Consider the following 23,458-nt stretch of genomic DNA (forward strand, 5'->3'; position numbering starts at 1 on the left):
AGAAGTTGAACCATTATTTCCTTTCCAGTTACAGCCCTCGAGGAGTTCCTTGAAATATTAAGCTGATTCCTGTATTATATTGTTGATTGGGCTTACTTAAACGTGCGGCTCGTCTCATTTTGGGTTCATAAACGTTTTATTTTATCTGTTATTAATTTTATGTTGTAATTTAATGAACTGACACGTTCTGTTACCTTGGAAATTTGCCCCTCATATTGGTCCTACACAGCTCAGAGCTCAACGTCTAAAAAAAAAAAAAAAAAAAAACCTCTCTTCATGACAGCGCAAGGCCTCACACAAGTCTGCGCACCCTATAAGAGCTCACAAAACTTCATTGGCCTGTTCTTCCTCATCCACCCTACAGCTCGGATCTCACACCTTCTGATCTCCGTTTCTTTGGACCAATGAAGGACGCACTCCGCAGGGTGCAGTACGTGGATGATGGGATGATGGGGAGGCTAGTAATGCAGCAAGTCGTTGGCTTCGATGTTGACCATTACAGTGGTACCAGGCGTGCATACAGTTACTCCCAGTAAGGTGGCGTAAGGCAGTCGCACTGAAAGCAGATTGTGTTGAGTTACAGGTTTTTTTAGCGAAAAGACTGGGTAATAATATGGTGTATTTGAATCCTGAATAAAACCAAACTGCTTTCAGAAAAGGAATGTGTTGCGTTACCTATTGAACGCCTCTTGTACAATTTAGGTTGTCAACTGTTTGGTTAGTAGGGATTTTCCAAGAATGTACGTCGTAACCAACTTTATAAACAGCAGTGACTGTCACTTCATTGACTGTAAATAGAGGGGGCAATTTCACACAGAGGCTTAACAGAATTTCACAGAGTGGACTGCTCTGGAACACTCCTTCATCACTAATGCTGCCATTGCAACCAACATCCACACATGCCAATTTATACTGTGCATCATCACGTGTCGCTAACACAATGCTGTTACCTCAAAAATGGTTCAAATGGCTCTGAGCACTATGGGACTCAACTGCTGAGGTCATTAGTCCCCTAGGACTTAGAACTAGTTAAACCTAACTAACCTAAGGACATCACAAACATCCATGCCCGAGGCAGGATTCGAACCTGCGACCGTAGCGGTCTTGCGGTTCCAGACTGCAGCGCCTTTAACCGCACGGCTACTTCGGCCGGCTGCTGTTACCTCCTTTGTAATTGTGGTTATACGATCCCATACATCCAGGTGGTCAGAATTCCACATACATCTCGTCTAAAGTGCCAAGACAATTCGGGAAATTCCACATGTCTTGGAACTGTTATGGTATATGTTTCCATTCACTTTCTATTGATGGCATCTGAAAGACAGAAAATATGATGTGAATATGTCAGTATCACTTTCATACACATGAACTGAAAAATAAGTATGATCTTACAATCTGGAATCACTAAGTATCACACACATTTTCCCCTAACAACTGAAAATGATGAATTCCGCAGATAGGGGAGAAACAGTTTTGGCCTAAAAATTGTTAGCTTCAATTCCCAACATTAACGTTTACAGTGTGGGGATGTGTTTTGAATATAATTTCCAAAGTATAAAAATATGTGATAATACCTGTACACAGGCATAGCTGAAGGTTGGATGAGAGATACATCATTCTCAAAGAAAAAAAAAAAAAAAAAAAAAAAAAAAAAAAAAAAAAAAAAAAAAAAAAAAAAAAAAAACATATATTGGAATTTTTTAAGACTGCCATTTTAAAGAATATGTTTCTATTTCTAATTAATTTAGGGGTTTGCTAATTAATTAAATGTAACAAATAAAACCCTCTAGGATGGCGGACTGCTACGCGCTCCAGCTTCACCTAATGACTGTCAGCGCACGTAACGCCACGTCCCCTTATTCAAATCGCCTCGGCTAGCCCCATGGCAGACATTCTGGAAGCTGCCACCTCGGATGCTACTCCTGGTTTCCATCTATAGGAATTCTATGGAGGTACACAACACTACTTAATAGAGAGAGCTTAAAACCTGTTGCCCATCATCTCCCAAGATGGATTAACGGTAAAGATCCTGGTGCTTCATAGGGTTTAGGCAGCACGAGAAAGTCGCAGAAGACGCCGTGTATTCTGAAATAGGAAATATTACATGACATATGGTGTATGTCATTAAACGGTTTTCCATCATTACTGAGAGAGCGTTCATTTTCCTCTTGTGGCACTATCGTTGCGAGACTACGGAAAATGTCAGGCACTCCTAACGAACGTAGTACCAACATCGTAAAGTATGGAAATGCTACTCTTATTGACGCTGAATGTCTGATGTCTGTTATTAGCATGGAATCGTGTGCCTCATTTGTAACGTATTAAGCTTCCTGTTTCATCAACGGACACGGCGTTGACTATGATACGTATGCTTATCACTGTCAACATTTCTGATGAAACCCGTCGACTTCGAAAACTTTTATTAATACTTGTCGAACTTCTCCTCCGCAAGTAATGTGCGTCACAGCCTGCTATTGGCGAACTTCTTGCGTCTCCCTAAATGCGGCCGCATTTCGCCGAGCGGAATATAGTGTCTGCCCTCGGTAAGCTCATTGCTCTGCAGGGGGTACAGCTGCCAAGTCAGCGAAGCGCAGACCGCACTTTAAATTGAATATGTTGAAAAATAACTGTGTGAGGAGGGAGCAGCGTGAAATTGCTCCCGGAGACAGTTAGCCGCTTCCATTCCCGAGCTCCTTCGCAGCCGATAGCCTGCTCTGCGAGGGAAGATATATGCACTTTGGCGCAGTTAATGGAAATGTTTTAAAAATTTTGGAAACGTTCACGCAAGTTAGCTACGGGTTTTCCCTGAAATCTACATTGCGAGACGTATATGGAACGCGCCCACGAACATCGAACCCGCCTGGTAAATTGAAGGCCGATTTACCAGGTAGCCCTCGCAGTCTTCCGAAAGCTTGCAACAGCATCACCTTTGAAGGAGGAAGAAAGGGATGCTTATTAGAAGTGTACTACTATAGGAAATAAATTCGCTTAATGAAAGTAGGATCATTGTGTATTTTTGCGAATAACACAGTCTAGCTCGCTTCATACATCCTTTTTATTTATTACAATATTTCGATTACTGTCGCAATTTTGGCGCTTACAAGGTCTATTTTTCAGTCACACACTGACTGAAATAACTTTCTTATTGACCTACTGCAGTGGCGGCGGTCACGACGGTGGCGAGCAGCAAGCCACATACCCGCAAAACAGGGAACGCAGTGACCACGTGCAGCCCGAGAAAAAACTGCGACCGAGTCGCGGCTGGCAGCTGAAACGACAGTCACCAAGTTATTTATATTGGAGGATTAGTGCGTCCTGTCGAGCCGTCACAGTCGAGCAGTGAGTAGTTAACGGACGGTTTGCAATCAAAGTCGTTTTTGTTCCTTGAAGCTGTGTTCTAAGACGCTCTTTCATTTGGATTACAAGGTTGAGTTCAGGATGTGTAAACGAAACAGGAGACAGTTTCATATTAATTGAGCAATACTTAGGAGTTACTATTATTTTATAGTAGACTGATTGAAATTAAGGTCGAAACACAGTTTTCCGCTTTATCAACGTATTACTGTGGAATATTTGGTATCAATGACTAAAGAAGATCGAAATTATTAATGTCATTGTGTAAGGAAGTTAACAGCAAGCGAAAATGTTATTCCCGGGTGGATGACACTGTGTCATGACAACAAAACGCCACTTTAGACATAGCAGGTGTCTTTTAGTCTCGATCGATTTGAGGAATGAACTGGCAACCGTTAGCACTGAACCGAGCTTGCGTCACTAATTCATGATGGTCTCGGTCAACGGTTATTGATTTTGTAGGAAGAGCAACCTTTATGTGTGAGTTAATCACCATCAAGTGTTGCACTTTAAAATACCAGAAGAAATTTTCCTTTACATTCATTACCGAGCGAAGATGTCATGTAGCCTTAACACATGTTCTCAGCTGCCTTGTGCAATATCGTATACCACACACTGCTTACATTTCTTGCGTTGGGACTCCCTGCAATATAGTTCTATGAGACCCAGCTGATGACATCTATAAAGGGCAATCGTTTCACAAATACTACATGTCAGAACAAAGACGTGGTAATTACAGTGAATGATGCAGATAATATTCGATTCCTACAAATCATCGGGCAGCTGTAACGATTGTTAACCCGAAAGCAGCAAGAGCTTCGTCAGCTGGACATGTGACAGCAAGGGCTTTTGATAGTACTCGTCTGTCTGCATGATGTTTGGTTCCAAGAAGAGATGGCAGTGTTACGCCTTTCGACCAGACACATCGCTGTGTGCATTAGATGTGCACCATCCCATTTCTGATGAGCTGTGTTTCAGGATTCTGCTTTAGCTATAGTACGAGCACTTGTGTCATATAAATTTAGTATCAACGAATAGGTTTGACACATAAAATGGAAATTAATATAATATTTTCATATTTTTAGCTTTGAAAAATGATTCACAGTTGTTAAAAGGGTGTCATTCTTTTTTTACGCTACCAGACTTAGTATAACATACACTACTGGCCATTAAAATTATTACACCAAGAAGAAATGCACATGATAAACGAGTATTCATAGGACAAATATATTATACTAGAACTGACATGTGTCTACATTTTCACGCAATTTGGGTGCATAGATCCTGACAAATCAGTACCAAGAACAACCACCTCTGGCCGTAATAACGGCCTTAATACGCCTGGGCATTGAGCCAAACAGAGCTTGGATGGCGTGTACAGGTACAGCTAGCTGCCAATGCAGCTCCAACACGATACCACAGCTCAAAAAGAGTAGTGAGTGGCGTATTTGACGAGCCAGTTGCTCGGCCACCATTGACCAGAAGTTTTCAATTGGTGAGAGATCTGGAGAATGTGCTGGCCAGGGCAGCAGTCGAACATTTCCTGTATCCAGAAAGGCCCGTACAGGACCTGTAACATGCGGTCGTGCATTATCCTACTGAAATATAGGGTTTCGCAGGGATCGAATGAAGGGTAGAGCCAAGGGGCGTAACACATCTGAAATATAACGTCCACTGTTCAAAGTGCCGACATTGGGAACGAGAGGTGACCGTGACGTGTAACCAATGGCACCCCATACTATCACGCCGGGTGGTACGAATGACGAATACACGCTTCCAAGATGCATTCACCACGATGTCGCCAAATACGGATGCGACCATCATGATACTGTAACCAGAACCTGGATTCATCCGAAAAAATGACGTTTTGCCTTTCGTGCACCCAGGTTCGTCGTTGAGTACACCATCGCAGGCGATCCTGTCTGTGATACAGCGTCAAGGGTAACCGCAGCTGTGGTGTCCGAGCTGATAGTCCATGCTGCTGCGAACGTCGTCGAACTGTTCATGCAGATGGTTGTTTTGCAAACGTCCGCATCTGTTGACTCTGGGATCGAGACGTGGCTGCGCGATCCGTTACAGCCATGCGGATAAGATGCCTGTCATCTCGACTGCTAGTGATACGAGGCCGTTCGGATCCAGCACGGCGTTCCGTATTACCCTCCTGAACCCACCGATTCCATATTCTGTTAACAGTCATTGGATCTCGACCAACACGAGTTGCAATGTCGCGATTCGATAAACCGCAATCGCGATAGGCTACAATCTGACCTTTATCAAAGTCGGTAACGTGATGGTACGCATTTCTCCTCCTTACATGAAGCATCACAACAACGTTTCACCAGGTAACGCCGGTCAACTGTTGTTTGTGTATGAGAATTCGGTTGGAAACTTCCCTCATGTCAGCACGTTGAAGGTGCCGCCACCGGAGCCAACCTTGTGTGAATGCCCTGAAAAGCTAATCATTTGCATATCACAGCATCTCCTTCCTGTCGGTTAAATTTCGCGTCTGTAGCACGTCATCTTCGTGGTGTAGCAATTTTAATGGCCAGTAGTGTACTTATTTAACTCGTACGAGTGCCGCTTAAGGCAAAGATTTTTTTGTCTGTAGTGCCAATACGCATGCTGTGAGTAATTCAATAAGTAATTCAGACAATTTAGATAAGAAATAAAGTCTGAGAAATCTCACATATAATATCAGAAATGAAAAATAAATTTATTTCAGAATGAAACTTTCATTCTGCAGTTGAGTGTGTACTGATATGAAACTTCCTCGCAGATTAAAACTGTGTGCAGGACGGACACTCTAACTCGGGACCTATGCCCTGCGTGGGCAGAGACTCCACGACCGCTTCTTCTGATCTCCACACGTCGTCACTGCCAACGAGCTGCTAGGCCAACACTGCCACGTCGGTAGGGTGGATTTGAAATAGCCACGGCTACATGATGTGCAGAATTTTGTCAATATTTATCCTATTACATGTATACAAGACCCTATTCAATCCGTTCACCGAAGTCTATTGACATCTCTGAGAGAACTACAGTGTAAGCGACGAGCTCCAATATTCTAAATTATTAACCCTGACCTTTAGTTACCAGTCGAGCTCAAGACTCATAGAAGAGTGGAGCCAGCAACAGCAGTTAGAGCATCGGCAGCGTATCTATTGTACACAGATTGTCTACATAGTTTTGTACAGTGACTAGCTTAGCACACGCTGCTTCGCATGCATCGACTGCATGGTCTTCTGAACTATTCTTTTTATATTGTTTTGCTTTGATTTATTCGAATTTTTATGTTGTTCACAAATTGCAGCACGTTCTAGGCTTTCACGCTAATTAAGGCCTTATAAGCATGGTCTTTTCTAAATGTAGTTATGACCAAAAACAGATTCTGATAGCTGAAGTCAAAAGTTTTAGTTAATCATGCCTTTTGTGTTATTGTGGAGATATTTCCATAGCAGCTCCCAACCCATATCAAATTTTTCTTTATATTTAAGCAAGAAGTAGAATAGCAGTTTTCATCATTTCAACTTGAAAATTTATTTAATGCAACGAAATATATCGTAAAAAAAATTAGCATGCCCTATTGCACTGCCTTAGGAGTTGAACTCCAGAAACACTGAAACACATTTTTGGTATTTGTTTTTAACGGAGAAGTCAAATACCAATTGTCGTAGATGTAGCCTTAAAAATCTTTTAGTAAGTCTTTAGTAAATATTTATTTTCAAAAACACTTTCAGCCACTATTTTACCCCCTTGTTGGTTGAATTTCCAAAATTGCTGTAAGAGGAATTCTTTTATTTTCTGGCTGTAAAACCAAATACCTCTTTTCGTATTTCTGGCTTCCAGATTTCCTTAATAGTGATATATTTTCCAAAGCCTTTCGTCCCCTATATCCCCATATTCGAGTGGAATTTCAGACAATCCCCACTTAAGAGGCGCCTATGGCATAGGACCAGGCTCTCTCCAAATTACAAATCTGTATCCTTAGTGGTTTGGGCTGGGCGATAATGAGTCAGTGAATTACTGTGACCCTGTTTCACTCCCTTAGAGGTTGAATTTCCAAAAACAGCGAAACGCGTATTTTTTCATCTCCATCCGAGAAGCCAAACATCAGTTACCAAAGGTTTAGCTTTAAAAATGCTTCCGCAATTAAATATTTTCATTAACCGTTCCACCCACTATTTCACCTACGAAAGAGTTTAATTTCCAAAAACAGTGACATGCATCTGTTTTATTTCCAGCAGAGAAACCAAATACAAATTTTCATAGATTTAGCTACAAAGATGTTGGAATGTTTTCATAAAATCTTTCATCCCCCATTTCACCCACCATAGGGGATGAATTTCCTAAAACACTGAAACCAGTATTTCTTGTTTGTAACTGAGAAACCAAATTTAAATTTTCATAAATTTAACTTAAAAAATGCTTTCGTAACAAAATATGTTCATAAGAAAACTCTCTTCCTATTACAGCTCCTTAGGGATCCAATTTCCAAAAACATTGAAACACGAATTTTTTTTATTTGTAACCAGGAAGTCAAATACCACTCTTCATAGATGCAGCTTTAAAAATACTGTAGTTGTTCTTTAATAACGACGTAGTTTCAAAGAAGGCTTTCATGCACTATTTCACCCCGATAGGGTTAATTTTCCAAAAATACGGGAGCTCGCATTTCTTTATTCTGACCAAGAAACCAAATACCAATTTTCGTAGGTCTAGTATTAAAATGTGCCTCAATACCGACATTTTCCAAAAACAAAAAACCCATCATTCCCTATCGCCCCCTTGGGGCTGGAATTTCAAAAAAATCCAGCTTAAACAACGCCCACACTACGAAAGCCACACCTTCTCCTAATTCAAGTTTCTATCGTTATCTGTTTGGTCTGGGCGATTGTGAGTCAATCAGTCACACACTCAGACCTTCCCTTTTTTATGTAGAGTTACTTAAATTTTATTCTCAGTAGTAGCAAACAGTAGTTGTTTCCGATTGTTTGTGTTGAGTGATTTCTGTTTCTGGGGTTAATGTTACATTACCTCTGGTTCAGACAGAAATTGGTTAAAGATGGCTAAGAACTGTACTGTATGGATGAAGAGGAAATTGGTCACTTTCTGTTTGCAACTGGATACTGTGTTGGCTACAATCGCGAGGTTTGACGCTGCTGGCCTGGGCTGCGATGGCGTTGGGCGTCTGAGGTGAATGCTTAGGTAGCTGTTGAGCTCATAGTGCTACGTAACCAACCTACTGATGGCACTGATAAAATTCGACCGGGTAGGGTGTTTACAGTCGCTTATCGTGTCCAACTGCTTCTACAAGTTACCCTCTATAGTATTGGTTTACAGAACACGTGTGCTGCACGAAATTACAGGTCCCTGCGAATTACTGCTGGGGTATCAATAACTTTTAGTGGGTGGGTTTAACTTACCCGTAAATATTTGAAGGCAACGGATAATGCAATCTTTATAACCACTATAGAAGGCAGCTATGCAGGCCTTAATAGGGAGCATAGAGCTTTTAATTATTTTTATTTGTTGATGCAGCAAGCGACTGGAGTAGAACTAATTTGTGTGAGTTTGCCTGTCATCTGTAAGAGATATTTTATCAGTCCTCCATTTTAGAGGGAGGTTTCGATACTTCAGATTTCACCTAGTCTTTAAGTTATTAATGATAAAGTGACGAAATAATCTGTAGAGGATCTAGATTAACTGATATTTATTGACTACCTATAGCATTTGAAGAATTAACAGTGTATTTATTGGAATAGTTACTGCCTATTCTTGTGCAACATCAGGGTCTCTCATATTATACATCATGACAAATGGTCTCTCTAGTCAACAGGATTTACTTTCACCACGTAATTATGGAAAGGGACAGGGAAGCGCTGACCTGGCTTCAGTGTAATTTTGTGCAGGCACACAATTATACCTAAAGCCATGCCTTCTATTGATATTATATTTAATTGCCATAGGTCACACAGGACAAGTTCAGCAAAAGACACTACAAGCGAATTCGGTCAGGGCGGAAGAGTATCTCCCTAAAAATTTAAAATTTCATTAAAAAGTGCGCCGAAAAGGGGTAGAAAGTGGCCCACTTGATTATGATTGTCATTTGTGGGTTAAACCTGCGTTCCTAAACAACACCACGTTACTGAGCTGAGGGCGCAAGAACATTTACTATCGTATGGCGCGAAAATTAGGCCTTAAAATCTGAACGTTTCATAGATAAACGAGTTTAACCCGTATATCTTATGTAATGCACTTCGTTATAAGCAAATCAAATAGTTAGGGGAGGGGGGAGGATGCACAAGAAACATATACTAATTATCACCTTGATACTAGTTGACACACGTGGCCAAGTTGGGATAACCAACAGAAATTCTGACACACAAGATTATTTCTTCCCTATGTCACACTCACGGTCTACCGTATAGTAATTTACTCGTACCGTGTACCAAATGATCTGGCCCACCCTCCTATTAAAGAGCGTTGACACAGTTTCGCGCCAAAGCTCATACGTGCACATTTCATGATTCAGAGTTCTTATTCTCCACACAAATTTACTATTTTGGAATTTGAGTTACACGAAACTGTAGTGAAGCTACTGTACGCTTTTGGAACAAAACTGCACTTTACCAATGTGGCGGTGGCTCCAACCGACCACTTGGCGGTAAACCAAGCATACAAAGAAAACATATCAGAAATTTAAAAAAATTCCCCAAAATATCACTGTCAGAGGAACACCACATTAAAATACATTAAATGAGTTAACTGCTGCAAAATGGGTTTGCACGGTATTGGTAGAAGCGTGTTTATAACCATAAAAAATGCGATAATATCTAGCGAGATTAGTACAGATTCAGAATGAGAAGTGGTCATGGTGACGACAAGTATTAATTGTGGACCAAACACGGTCATCGGCTACTTTTATAGACTCCTTGACTCAGTGACAGTAAGGATGGAAGAGCTTTGGGAATATTTCGCGTAAATATTGTGGTTATGCCACAATGTTGGGAGCAGATTTTAACTTATCAGCTATAAACTCGGAATCTTAGGTGATTAGAGTGAGTGGTAGAGATAGAGAAGCATGTGAAATTGTTTTATTGCTCTATATGAAAATTACCTTGAGCAGTTAATCAAAGAGCCGACTCGTGAGGATAAAGTTTTGGACCTGCTAGTAACGCACAGGCCCGAACTTTTCGTCTCAAATACAGTAGAGCCAGGATCTTAAGGCCATTACAGTATAAGCGAATAGAACTGTAAATAGTAGGCCTAATATGAATACAGGCAAAAAGATCTTACCGCTTAGCAAGTATAGCAAGGAATGGATTTCAGGTTACCTGAACGGTTAGGACGAAAGTTTCATCTCCAGCACTACTAAGGGTGAGTATCAAAGGAAAAAGTTCAAAAGCTCTGTACAATACGCTTTAAGGTTGCGGTTATGGTAGAGCGGCACGATCAGAGCAGGTTGGTGAAACAAACCACTTGTGGTCTGAGCACGTGACTGTAGTGAGCCTGCAAGCAGGATGGTGCGGAACACGGCGGCAAGAGGGAGACCCAGCGAATCAGGCATGTTTGTTTCTGAGCACGGCGACCAGTGCGTTCGAGCGTTTCCGGCTGCGGTCGGGCAATGCCGACAGCATTCGGTTGCTGCGTCGCTGCCACTTGTCTTTCTTTTTGGTGTCAGCAGAAGCTTTGATAGCAGCTGTTTATACCTGACGTCCTTTATGGGACCACCGAAACAGCTGTCATCACAAATGATTGATATTGGGTAAGTAAGGTAATGAAGTGACAAATACCGAATGTAATTCATTATATCTTATTTCTGTCATTGTCTTAAAATGAGAGGCAGTAACAAAGCTGAAGTAGCGTAGCTGAGAAATACCTTAAAATCGTGTTCTATTATGCCTTGCATAAACTCTCCACATTTACTGTGCCTTGCCCATTGACACCAGGGCTCCTTGTAGGTCGATGGCAGGGCTGTGGAGAACATAAACATTTCACATTATCGTCACCTATTTCTGATTTCCAAAATAGGCTTATTATTCCGGAAGCACATTCTGTTAATCGTTGTGGTCTGGAAAAGCATTTGTTGCGGTTTTCATTCCATGTACCGAGAAAACACTTACTGTATTATCTAATAAAATGCGTCAACAATGCTTATGCCTAATATCCAGAAAACACAAAAGACAATGCAACTGACGCACACAGATGCACTAAAGAAACTGGTATAGGTATGCGTATTCAAATGTAAACATGTAGAATATGGCGCTGCAATCGGCCATGCCTGTATGAGACAACAAGTTTCTGGCGCAGTTGTTAGATCGGTTACTGCTTCTACAATGGGAGGTTATCAAGATTTAAGTGAGTTTGAACGTGGTGTTGTAGTCGACACACGAGTGATGGGACACAGCGTCTCCGAGGTAGCGATGAAGTGGGGATTTTCCCGTACGACCATTTCAAGAGTGTACCTTGAATATCAGGAATCCGGCAGAACATCAAATTTCCGACATCGCCGCGGCCGGAAAAAAATCCTGCACGAACGAGCCAACACCGGCTGAACACAGTTGTTCAACGTGACAAGTAACACCCGTGTCGTCAGAGGCGCCTTTTCACGGTTCGCCCGCCTCCTCCCCGTCGGAGGCTAGAGTCCTCCCTCCGGCATGGGTGTGTGTGTGTGTTGTCCTTTGCGTAAATTAGTTTAAATAAGATTAAGTAGTGTGTAAGCTTAGGGACCGAAGACCTCAGCAGTGTGGTCCCATAGGATCTTAGACAACGTGACAGAAGTGCAACCCTTCCTCAGATTGCTGCCGTTTAAATGTTGGGCCATCGACAAGTGTCAGCGAGCGAACCATTCAACGAAACATCGTAGATTTGGGCTTTCGGAGCCAAAGGCTCATTTGTGTACCCTACATGACTGCACGACACAAAGCTTTACGCCTCGCCTGGACCCGTCAACACCGACATTGATTTATTGATGACTTGGAACTTGTTGCCTGGTAGGACGACTATCGTTTCCATGTATATCGAGCAGATGGACGTGTACGGGCATGGAGACAACCTCATGAAAGCATGGAGTATGTGTGCAGTTGAAGTGATACGGGACCCCTGATATGTCTAGATACGACTCTAACAAGTGACACCTACGTAAGCATCCGTCCTGGTCACCTGCATCCATTTATGTACATTGCGAATTCCGACTGATTTGGGCAATTCCTGCAGGACAATGCAACACCTCACACTCCCAGAATTGCTACAGAGTGGCTCCAGGAACACTCTTCTTAGCTTAAACGCTTCCGTTGGCCACCAAACTCCCCAGACATGAACGTTATCTGCGATGCCTTGCAACGTGCTGTTCTGCAGAGATCTTGAACCCCTTGTACTCTTAAGCCCTATACAGACGGAGACATTTCTTGCGCCATAAGTGGCGTAGCGAGTAAATTGCTTAAATTGGTTACTTTGTGTGCCACCGCATTGCTAATAAATGGCATGCAACCAAACGAAGCTATATTGCTTGCATATGGCTGCTATCTGAGTGTGTACTTCTGTCTTTGCTATCGGTATTGCACCGTGAAATAATGGAGTGGTCTAATCTAAGGAAGCTACAGAAATTCTTGCTGAGGCGTACAGATACGGAACATATCTTTATGGCATAAAATCACCCACATACCGTAACAAACACGCTAGGAAACACTCACTCGACAGAATAGTTGATTTATTGAAGGAGATTAGAATTTCGTATGCTGGAATTGTAGTGAAAATGAAAAGTTTGCGTCAGAACTTAACAAAATAAAAGTTCGAGAAAGAGTGGTATGGGATCTGCTGACGTTTATGAAACCATGGTATACTATTTTAAGAAATGTATGTTGCTATTTTAAGAAACTTATGTTGCTATTTTAAGAAACTTATGTGTTTGCCAGATCATGCACAGGCAAGGAAAGGAACTTCCAGAGCAGAATTCGCACAGGAAAGCGCGACAGTAAAAACCGTAACGTCATGTTAAGTAATTTTGTCTCTTCAGCTTCCTCTGCAGTTAGTACAGTAAGTGAAAATAACTAAGCTGATAGCTGGTTTGTCTTGGCGAACTTCACAAGGTAAGTTATACTAACAAATATGCAATGTGTAAGAATAGCTCAGTTGTCTGCCGCGTTTTGTTTACAGTTAGAAGATTGTGGGTTTGAACCCCACTAGTGTCTATATTTTCTTTTTCTTTGTAACTTATAATTAAATACGTTGTGAAGCTGAGTTCGTCGCCCATGATCTTGCACAGTGTCTCCTACTGGTCCTAAATATCCAATCACAAAAAGTACAAAACGCACACTGCAAGCCGTGCACAATTTTATCATTATTTTTCAGCATGACTGTCCTGTCAGTGAGATCACAAAGTCACCCATTGATGTAAGTGAGAATATCTTAATTGTAGAGGAATGTGATGTTGCACAAAGTGGCCAGCCATTTCAAACAGCATCTTCGTCATCATCATATAGCAGTCCACGTGGAAGAGGTATGATCAAGTGGACAAACAGAAAGAGTGCTTACAATGAAGAAGAAAATGCTATTTTGAAAAGAGCTGACAACATACTGGCCAGCATAAATAAACCAATAATTGCTCCAACTCGTGCTGAAGTACTTGGTTCATATGTGACTACTTCTCTACAGCGAATAAAAAGCAAAGTTATTGTGATGAAAGCTAAGAGAGCGATATTTAACACACTTTGTACTGTATAAGAGTAAGAACGGGGCAATAATGAATAACAAGACCGTTTATTCGGTTATTTTGAGTAACAAGACTTTTTATTTGTCTATTTTCAGTAACAAGACCTTATTTCTTTATTTTGAGTAACAAGACTATTTACTTCTCTCTTTTGAGTAATACGATTATTTATTTATTTTCATTAAAATGCAATTGCTTAATAACTTCAAAATATGAAATGAATGCAGTGCTTTAAATTGAATGTGGGTTGTAATTATAGCAAATTCAAATTACAAAATTTATTGCTAATACTGCTAACTTAATTTATGAGTAACATACACTCTCCTGGATGCCATATTAACTTTCATTCGTTATTTACACTCCATATTTTCAAGATATGGCACTGTATAAGGACTGAAATTTTTACAGATTCTTACTGACACTGTGCATACCCAGTAGCGCTGAAATATTCCTGTAGAGTGTCCCTCATTTTCCCAGCTTCTTTAACTTACGTGTGTTGACCTAATCTTTCTGTCCCCCTTAGTGTATTTTGCTGCCATTCTCCTGGAATGATAACACAGTAATTTGTGTACCCTTTCTTTTACAGTTGTCCAACATAGCTCTTCCCATATGTTTCCAGTAAAAAATTATGCAGCACACAAGTAGATAGTATGATTTTCTCTAAAGTTTCAACAGGTACCTCCATTTTCTTAAGGAGAATTCTGAACCTATTTGTCAGTATTCCAAAAGCATTTTCAGAATCTCTTCTTGCCCTGTTCAAACGGTAATTAAATGTTTTCTGTTCCAGTGTGGGATTTCCCTTATATGGCTTTATCATATGCGCTGATAAGGGAAAAGCATCATCGACTACAACTATAAAAGACAATGCAGTTTGAGTCCCTGTTGATATCTCTGGTGTGTTCGTTAAATTTTCAGCACCACTAAGAATTTCACAGAGTTGACTGCTCTGGAACACTCCTCCATCACTAATTCTGCCACTGCAACCTTCATCCACACTTGCGAATTAATACTGTGCATCAACAAGTGTCAGTAACACAATGCTGTAGCCTCCTTTGTAATTGTAGTAATATGATCCCATACACCTTGGTGGTCAGAATTCCGGATGCTTCCCGTCCTAAGCACCAAAACAAATCGGCAAATTCCACATGTCTTGGAACTGTTTTGATATATGTTTCCATTCACTTTCTGCTGATGGCATCTGAAAGACAGAAAATGTGATGTGAATATGTCAGTGTCACTTCCATACACATGAACTGAAAAATAAGTATGATCTTACAATCTGGAATCACTACGTATCAGACACATTTTCCGCTAACAACTGAAAATGATGAATTTTGAAGTGTACTGATTTTGTATGAAAATTCCGAAGGTAGAAGAGAAACAGTTTTGGCCTATAAATTGTTAGCTTCAATTCCTAACATTAACTTTTACAATGTGGGGGTACATTTTGAATATAATTTCCAAACTATAGTAATATGTGGTAATACCTGGACACAGGCATAGCTGAAGGTTGGATGAGAGATACATCCTTCTCAAAAAAAAAAAAAAAAAAAAAAAAAAAAAAAAAAAAAAAAAAAAAAAAGTAAATAAATAAATAAAAGATAAAAAAATAATAAAAGTATTTTTTAAATTTTTTTAAGAATGCCACTGTAAAGAATTGGTTGCAATTTCTAATGAATTTGCATCAAAAAGTTATGGCAGAGGCCCCCAGAATACACTCCTGCTCCGAAATATGATTCTTGTTGAGTGTACCACATCTGAACAAAAATGGTTCCTTTATTGTACTTTTCAGCTTATTTAAATGTGTTGTCACATTAACTTATTTTGGTAATGTTTTCATGACGTTTAACAAAATCAACGTACCTTTATATATGAATCCTTCAAGCGCTGGTAATTCGCGTCACAAGTTTCAGGAATAATTGAGGATATCGTGCCTGAATGGAAACATTTGGCTTCTGTAGCTTTCTCCAGTAGCTAGGAACCTCGGTGTATACCTAACCTGAGGAAAATAACGGAATTAGTTTCGGCTTACAAGTATGCACTGTACGTACAGCAACTTAGTAATACTAGGCTCATATAAAGATACCTATTCACCTCCTTGTAGCTGAGCTACAGTTTCGCATAACTGTGTTTTCTTCGTTATTTTTGGACCCACTAAACGAACCAGTTTCAAGAACTCCGCCTCGTCCACTCTCAGAAAATGTTTGTACGATTCTCTGCCCTTCAAACTCAGTTCACCGTGTAATAAGCTGTGCAATTCTCGGCCGCCGTTGTCACGTCTTAAAATCCAAGGTCTGCTCCACCATCTTCTATCATGCCAACGTAAATTTCTTCGTCGACGTCGCCGAGATACGACCGCATTTAGCAAAATAATGTTGCCCCCGTCTGCAGTCATTGTGTGTACAAACGGAACTACCAGACGGCATGCCAGCTCTTGGAACAGGAATTTGTACCACCTTATTGCACTATTAGTGGCGCAAGATGTGTCCTCCTGTGTACAGGCTGCTGGATTCATGGTGTCAGTCCCCTCCAGTACCACTTCAGACATTAGCTGAATCCATGCCACTTCGTGTTAAGACACTTCTGCGTGCTCGAGAGGACCGTACACGATATTAAGCAGGTGTACCAGTTTCTTTGGCTCTTCAGTCTATTCAGTAGTGGGTAGTCTGGTAGTATATTAAGCTTCTCTTTTTGCAATAAGCGAAATACACTGTAAGAATAAAATCTCCCACCTTCTCCTTCCTTCCCATATCCTCCAACGACGATTATAAAGAATTTTTTCTGACGATCTAGAACGGCTTATAGTGTGATGGAATAAAATTTTTGGCCGTGCTGGGTTGCTGCGTGGTTTTGGGCGCATTGCCAGGGTTCGCGCGGCTCGTCCCGTCCGAGGTTCGAGTTCTCCCTCGGGCATGGGTGTGTGTGTTGTTCTTGGCGTAAGTTAGATTAAGTAGTGTGTAAGTATAGAGACGAATGGCTTCAGTTGTTTGGTCCCATAGGAACTTACCACAAATTTCCAAAATAAAATTTTTATGACTATAAACAATTGTACCAGAATATTCTGGGTATTTTATATGAATGTGTTTTCTGTCAACACCACCGCCTGCATTTTGGAAGTTTTGAATGTTTTATAAATAATTTATAGTACTGAGAGAAAGGTACTTACATGTGGTGTGGCAGGAAGCAATCCTACAACATTTTGGTACTTGAGTCCAAAATACTTATAACGGCTGCGATTCCTATTGTTAATGTCAAAGCATGTCTCGAAACCTTCTTCTGGTTCCTAGGATCCTGCAACAATTCTCGTTTGATCAAAATAGATGGCCATTAAAAATGACATTATTTCTTTCTAAAACCTGTATTTGCTTGAACATCGGCTAGCTATGGAAGTAACGACAATTACTTTGCGTAATATGATTTTCCGAAATTTTGTTTCGATGTCTCATGCCGTTTATGAGAAATGAGAAACTTACAAATATTTCATTCTTGCTTTTTCGCTCTGGCGCGAGTTCGGGACGAAGCGCTTTTCTCGAGAGTGATGGCAGATAGCGATACATTTCCAAGTTTAAAGAATGATTCAGTATGTTGGCTAAGGTTTCATTTGTAAAAATATATGGCCTAAATTGCACCAAAGGCAAGTTCATAGTGACCGCTATTTCTCAATGCAAACTTCTCGAAATTATTGCTGTAGATTACAAAATTTTGAAATACTGCGATAACTTTGATCATTAACGGGAGGCAGTTCAGTATGAAGAAGACAAGTGGAGTTATGAAACGTGGGAGACTCAATTTTTTTTCTTGGATCAGTTCCTTTCAAATCGTTTGAGAAAGACTGCAGACCGGGAGGCTTGCGCGTTTGCCGTCCTCAGAGTGTAGCGAGCCTATCTCTGCCCGACTTTACAGGCTGTCGACTTGATTATTATTTGATTCACAAAGATATACAAATATTTTAATATGTCATTCTACAGGGAAAGCTAAAGAAAAGTGTTCAAATAAACAAAGGTGCGCACATGTTTAGCTACAGAGTTGCGGCTCATAAAATATTTTACTTGAAATTTAGTCACTTTGCTAATATGAAGACACCGTAAAACTGTACGAGGTTAAAGTAAAACACGATTTCCATTTATTTTGTTGCTATTCATCTGGTGAATCTAATAAAACGTGTCCCGGACGTGTATCTGCAGTAGTTTTCCAGAACATCCAGTGAAGCAAAGAAGCAATTTCATGAAATTTCTGATGTACTAAGTACTTGGCCCAATTTGTTTTGTCTAAATTCCAGACAATTACACCAAGATTTCAACAGAAGCTGTAGAGAATTTACTTTTGGCAAAATGATGGTAATAACTTTGGCTGAAACTGTATGAATGTGCCAGATAATCTTCTTTTATAAATATTGTAGCACACGTGATTTCATGTTAAACCGGAAAAAATAATGCTCAGTATTAAGGAAGTTGTACAGTACACATAAAATTTCGAAATAAATTCACAGTAAATGTTCAAAAATGTCTCCACCGAGTTCAACGCATTTAGCTAAACGTGTATGAACAGATTTTGTTGCTCGTTTCAGTTTCAGAGGGTTGTTCTTAATTTCGTCTATTACATTCATAATGCGAGAACGTAATGCAAGAATTCACTTGCGCTATGGTATTAATAAAAGCAGATTATCTGATACATTCACATAGTTTCCATTAACGTTGTTACATTCGTGAGGACGACGGTTCAATCCCGCGTCCGGCCATCCTGATTTAGGTTTTCCGTGATTTTCCTAAATCACTCCAGGCAAATGCCGGGATGGTTCCTCTGAAAGGGCACGGGCGACTTCCTTCCCTAATCCGATGAGACCGATGACCACGCTGTCTGGTCTCCTTCCCCAAGCAACCAACCAACCAACCATTAACGTTGTTACCATAGTTTTTCAAAAATTAGATTCTATGTAACTTCTGTTGAAATCTTGATGTAATTGTCCGGAATTTAAAAAAAACACATTCGGCCAAGTAGTTCATAAATTAAAAATTTTATGAAATTACTTCTTCACTTCTCTGGATGTTCTGGGAAACTACTGCAGAAACACGTCTGGGACTTGTTTTATTAGATTGACCGGATCAGTAACAAGAAAGTAAATGGAAATCGTGCTTTACTTAAAACCTCGTACAGTTTTCCGAGGGCTTCATATTAGCGAAGTAGCTAAATTTCAGGCAAAATCTTTTATTGGCCGTAACTCCGTAACTAAACATGTGCGGACCAATGTTTATACGAACTTTTTTCTTTAGTTTTACATGCTGAACAACATATTTGCATATCTTCATGAATTACTCCTAGGCGCGAAGCAGCTGTGCGGCAACGGCCCGACGCTCACCAACGCTCTGCGCTGTTGCACCGCTCCCCTGTAATCCCGGACATTGACGTACGTACCGGGGAAAGATGTGAGGGATGGAAAAGGACTGTTGATATTTTTAAAAGTACTGTGCATCCGATGTGTCGACGTTTCAAAAAAATATCATTATAGGTCCCTTTATATAGAGAAAAAGTATAGATATATGGGCGGAAAAAGTATCGACGTACCTACCAATTAAATATCTGCTGCACACCGTAAACATGTTTCTGAGTATATTTAAGCATTAATTTATTGTTAGATATTCTGTAAATCAGTGAGCAAGCAGCCTAATTATCTTCCTTAGAGCAAAAGTTAAAAGGGAAACAATTCACGTTCAGCTTAGCGATAATCAGTTTGCTATAAATGGTAACTACTTGTAAGTGGCGCAATAAAAGGTGCCTGATAGTTCCATTCGTCATATATCGGATTAGTCCGGAACACTTAATGCCGACATCCCTGGTTCCTTTTTTTTCTCTCTCTCTCTCTCTCTCTTTTTCTCTCTCTCTCTCTCCTGCCAACACCAGTGACATAGGAGCTCTAGTGTTAAAATTGCGTAGTGAAGCTAAACATTGCAGTTACTGTTGGTGGCGCCGATTACGTCAGAATTTCCCTCCACGGCTCCGACGACCGAAACGACCAATCTCGTCATTTACATGTTTGTTCAAATGGCTCTGAGCACTATGGGACTCAACTGCTGTGGTCATAAGTCCCCTAGAACTTAGAACTACTTAAACCTAACTAACCTAAGGACAGCACACAACACCCAGCCATCACGAGGTAGAGAAAATCCCTGACCCCGCCGGGAATCGAACCCGGGAACCCGGGCGTGGGAAGCGAGAACGCTACCGCACGACCACGAGATGCGGGCTTACATGTTTGTTCATCATTTTAAGCAACTGTTTTGGAAGAATGTCGATGGGAAAAATATTTTTTCTTAACACAACTGATGTGCTGTTTCTTCGCAATGGAAATCTTGTTACTCCATTAACTCCTTTAAAATCGCCGCCCACCTCTGCAATCGGTGTCCTTCTTTTGGGCCACGTTTGCTTGATTCACACAGTCAAACAAAAAGACTGGACGTGATGAAAGCTCAAAAAGTAGTGAGACTCCTTCAAACAGTGAACGTAAAATTGTGTCCTACTACAATTACAAAAAGAACTACTTCAAATATTTTTCGAAAATTGAGAAAATAATATAATACTCAATAAAAATATCGGTACTCGATATTGCGATTTTGATATCGATATACCGGTAATAGCAATATCGCACCGGATATCGACACGTTTCAAAAAAACATTGTTATATCGATATATCGATATTTTGTCAACCGCTCTAGATGGAAGCGACCCACCATGGCTCGGAAGCCTTGTTATAAAACTGCTACGAAAGCAGAGAGAGCTTCACTGCAAATTTATATGTAGCCAAAGTGTCAGCCAGAGAAAAGTTAAACGATGTCCAAATTAGTGCAAGGAGAGCCATGCGCGAAGTGTTAACCGAATTCGAAAGAAAAATTCCTTCTACCGACTTGACAGAAAATCCTAAGAATTTTGATCAAATGTTACATCCTTAAATGCATCGAAGCCGTCTGTCCAGACACTCTAGCAGGCCGGAGTGACCGAGCGGTTCTATGCGCTACACTCTGGAACCGCGCGACCGTTACGGTCGCAGTTTCGAATCCTGCCTCGGTCTTGGATGTGTGTGATGTCCTTAGGTTAGTTAGGTTTAAGTAGTTCTGAGTTCTTGGGGACTGATGACCTCAGCAGTTAAGTCCGATAGTGCTCAGAGCCATTTGAACCATTTTTGAACCAGACACTCTCTAACAATAATGGCACTAAAATGGAGGACGACACAGAATAGGCTAAACGTTTTTCCAAAATTATTTCAGACACGAAGATCACACTGTAGTGTCTCTTTTAAATCGTTGCACGAACGACAAAATGGCTGATATCGAAGTAAGTGACTATATGGTAGAAAAGAAACTGAAATCTATTAACATAGGGAAGGCCATTGGACTTGACGGGATAGCATGATGATTCTACGAGCACATTCATAAAGAATGCAAAAGAACTCACCCCATTTGTAGCAGCAGTATATCGCCTTTGGAAGGGCGATGTTATCCTGATGACTCGAAAAAAAGCACAGTCCATTCTTGTCTTCAAGAAGGCTCGTTGAACAGACGCATAATATCTCTAACATCGGTCAATTGTACAGTTTTGCAACATGTTTTAAGCTCGCTTATTATGACATTTTCGGAGGCCGAAATTCTTCACCGTAGAAACCTACATGACTCCCGAGATACAGGCGCCCTGGTAGCTGTAAGTTCCTTGACTTCCGGGAGGCATTGGATACCATTCCCCCTGCCGCCTAGTGAACAAAATACGAGCGAACCGAATATCATTCCAACTATTTCATTTCGGCATATCCGTTCTTTTTAAATAGGCGGAGAAGGCCACAGCCGATAGGAATATTACGGTTTCCAATAGCTCATTATCAATTTATTGGCCACCGGTTTCGGCGATACACTTCCTCATCATGAGACCCTAAATTTAATATGAAAACTGCATGGCATCAGAACGAATATTGCACCTATATTAAAATATGTAACAAGTAGTTATTCTGTTTTTTAAAACGATCTATACACTACCTTAGTAAGTGTAATGTAAAATACTGTAATACAAGAAATATACATATTGAGGTGTAATCATCATGTTGTACTCTTGTCAGTACTGCTATGCACGCGGTCACCCATAGAAAATTCAATCACTGTACAAACAATGTAACTTGAAAATCGAAATGAGTCCCTGTAGACAATTCAGAGACATTACAGAACCAGTAATGTACATACTTGCAAAGCTAAAGCAATGGAAACTACTATATTGCAGAATAAACGACAAAATTAAAAACATCTCGTTAATGACATCACGCAAATAAATATCCACTGATCTTGGCATGATCGTGCGTGTAACATAATTACAAACATAATGTAACGGTATGAAGTACAGCTGGTCTTTGTCGGAACGAGCAATAACGATGAAACACGTTTCCATATACAGTGTAGTAGCTAAAGTAAATCCCCTAAAACTTAAGAAAATACAGAGGACAAAACCAGTCATAGGTCTAAAGAAGCTTGGATGAAGATAAAATAAGGAGTATAGGGCACTTGAAGGAAATGAATCTGTCATCAGAACTGTCATTCAGTTGGGAATGAGGTATATAAGTGATTCACGTAAGCATGTCCAAACTACTAAACCTTCAACAATACTGAAATACAGTAACGTAAGCTCCCTACATTGTGAAAGTCCACATTAATATGCATTAATGGAAACACGTATGAGTGTACGAAATATACAGTCACAAAGTAGAATGGGGTCTGATTAGTTAAAACAATAAAAAAGAGGGTGGTTACATAACATGTAAACAAGGCAACTAGAGTCGTAATGTTCATCTACAATATACCAAGAAAGATAAGCGTATCAATGTTGGTTTGACATATTAAGTACTTAAAACATCAACAGTCCAAACTGGCCGTACAGCGGAATCGCATCACTAATTTTTAGACATATTTGAAAATCAAGGACTGACTACTCGAAGAATTAGGAAATAAAGTGGGCTATATGTCGGAGCTCATTAGAAACCTTTCAAGGTACCTGAATAAGGCCTGTATTTCAGGGGCATAAGATGAAATGATCGTAATACACCTACTACCTGAAGACGGGAGTATGCGGCATGAGAATTGCACTTAGCACACAATAGGAAAATTGGAAGGAAACTCGTGTTGCCTGGGCGTTCGTGTATCAGGATTATTAGACACAACCCGAAATCGGTTACTCCACTGAGAATGACAAATGCAAATAAGCTGAAACAGGACAACTAACTTCGGTGAGTGCGAATATAGGGACAACAACTTGCACCAAAACCGGAAAAACGGGATGGGAGATCCGTTACGTAGATACAGTATATGCTATTAAGATCCGAAGTAATTGAATCTGTGGAGACTCTAGGTAATAACGAAGTCATATAGT

This window comes from Schistocerca americana, chromosome 5 (assembly GCF_021461395.2).
Source record: "Schistocerca americana isolate TAMUIC-IGC-003095 chromosome 5, iqSchAmer2.1, whole genome shotgun sequence".
NCBI classification, from domain to species: domain Eukaryota; kingdom Metazoa; phylum Arthropoda; class Insecta; order Orthoptera; family Acrididae; genus Schistocerca; species Schistocerca americana.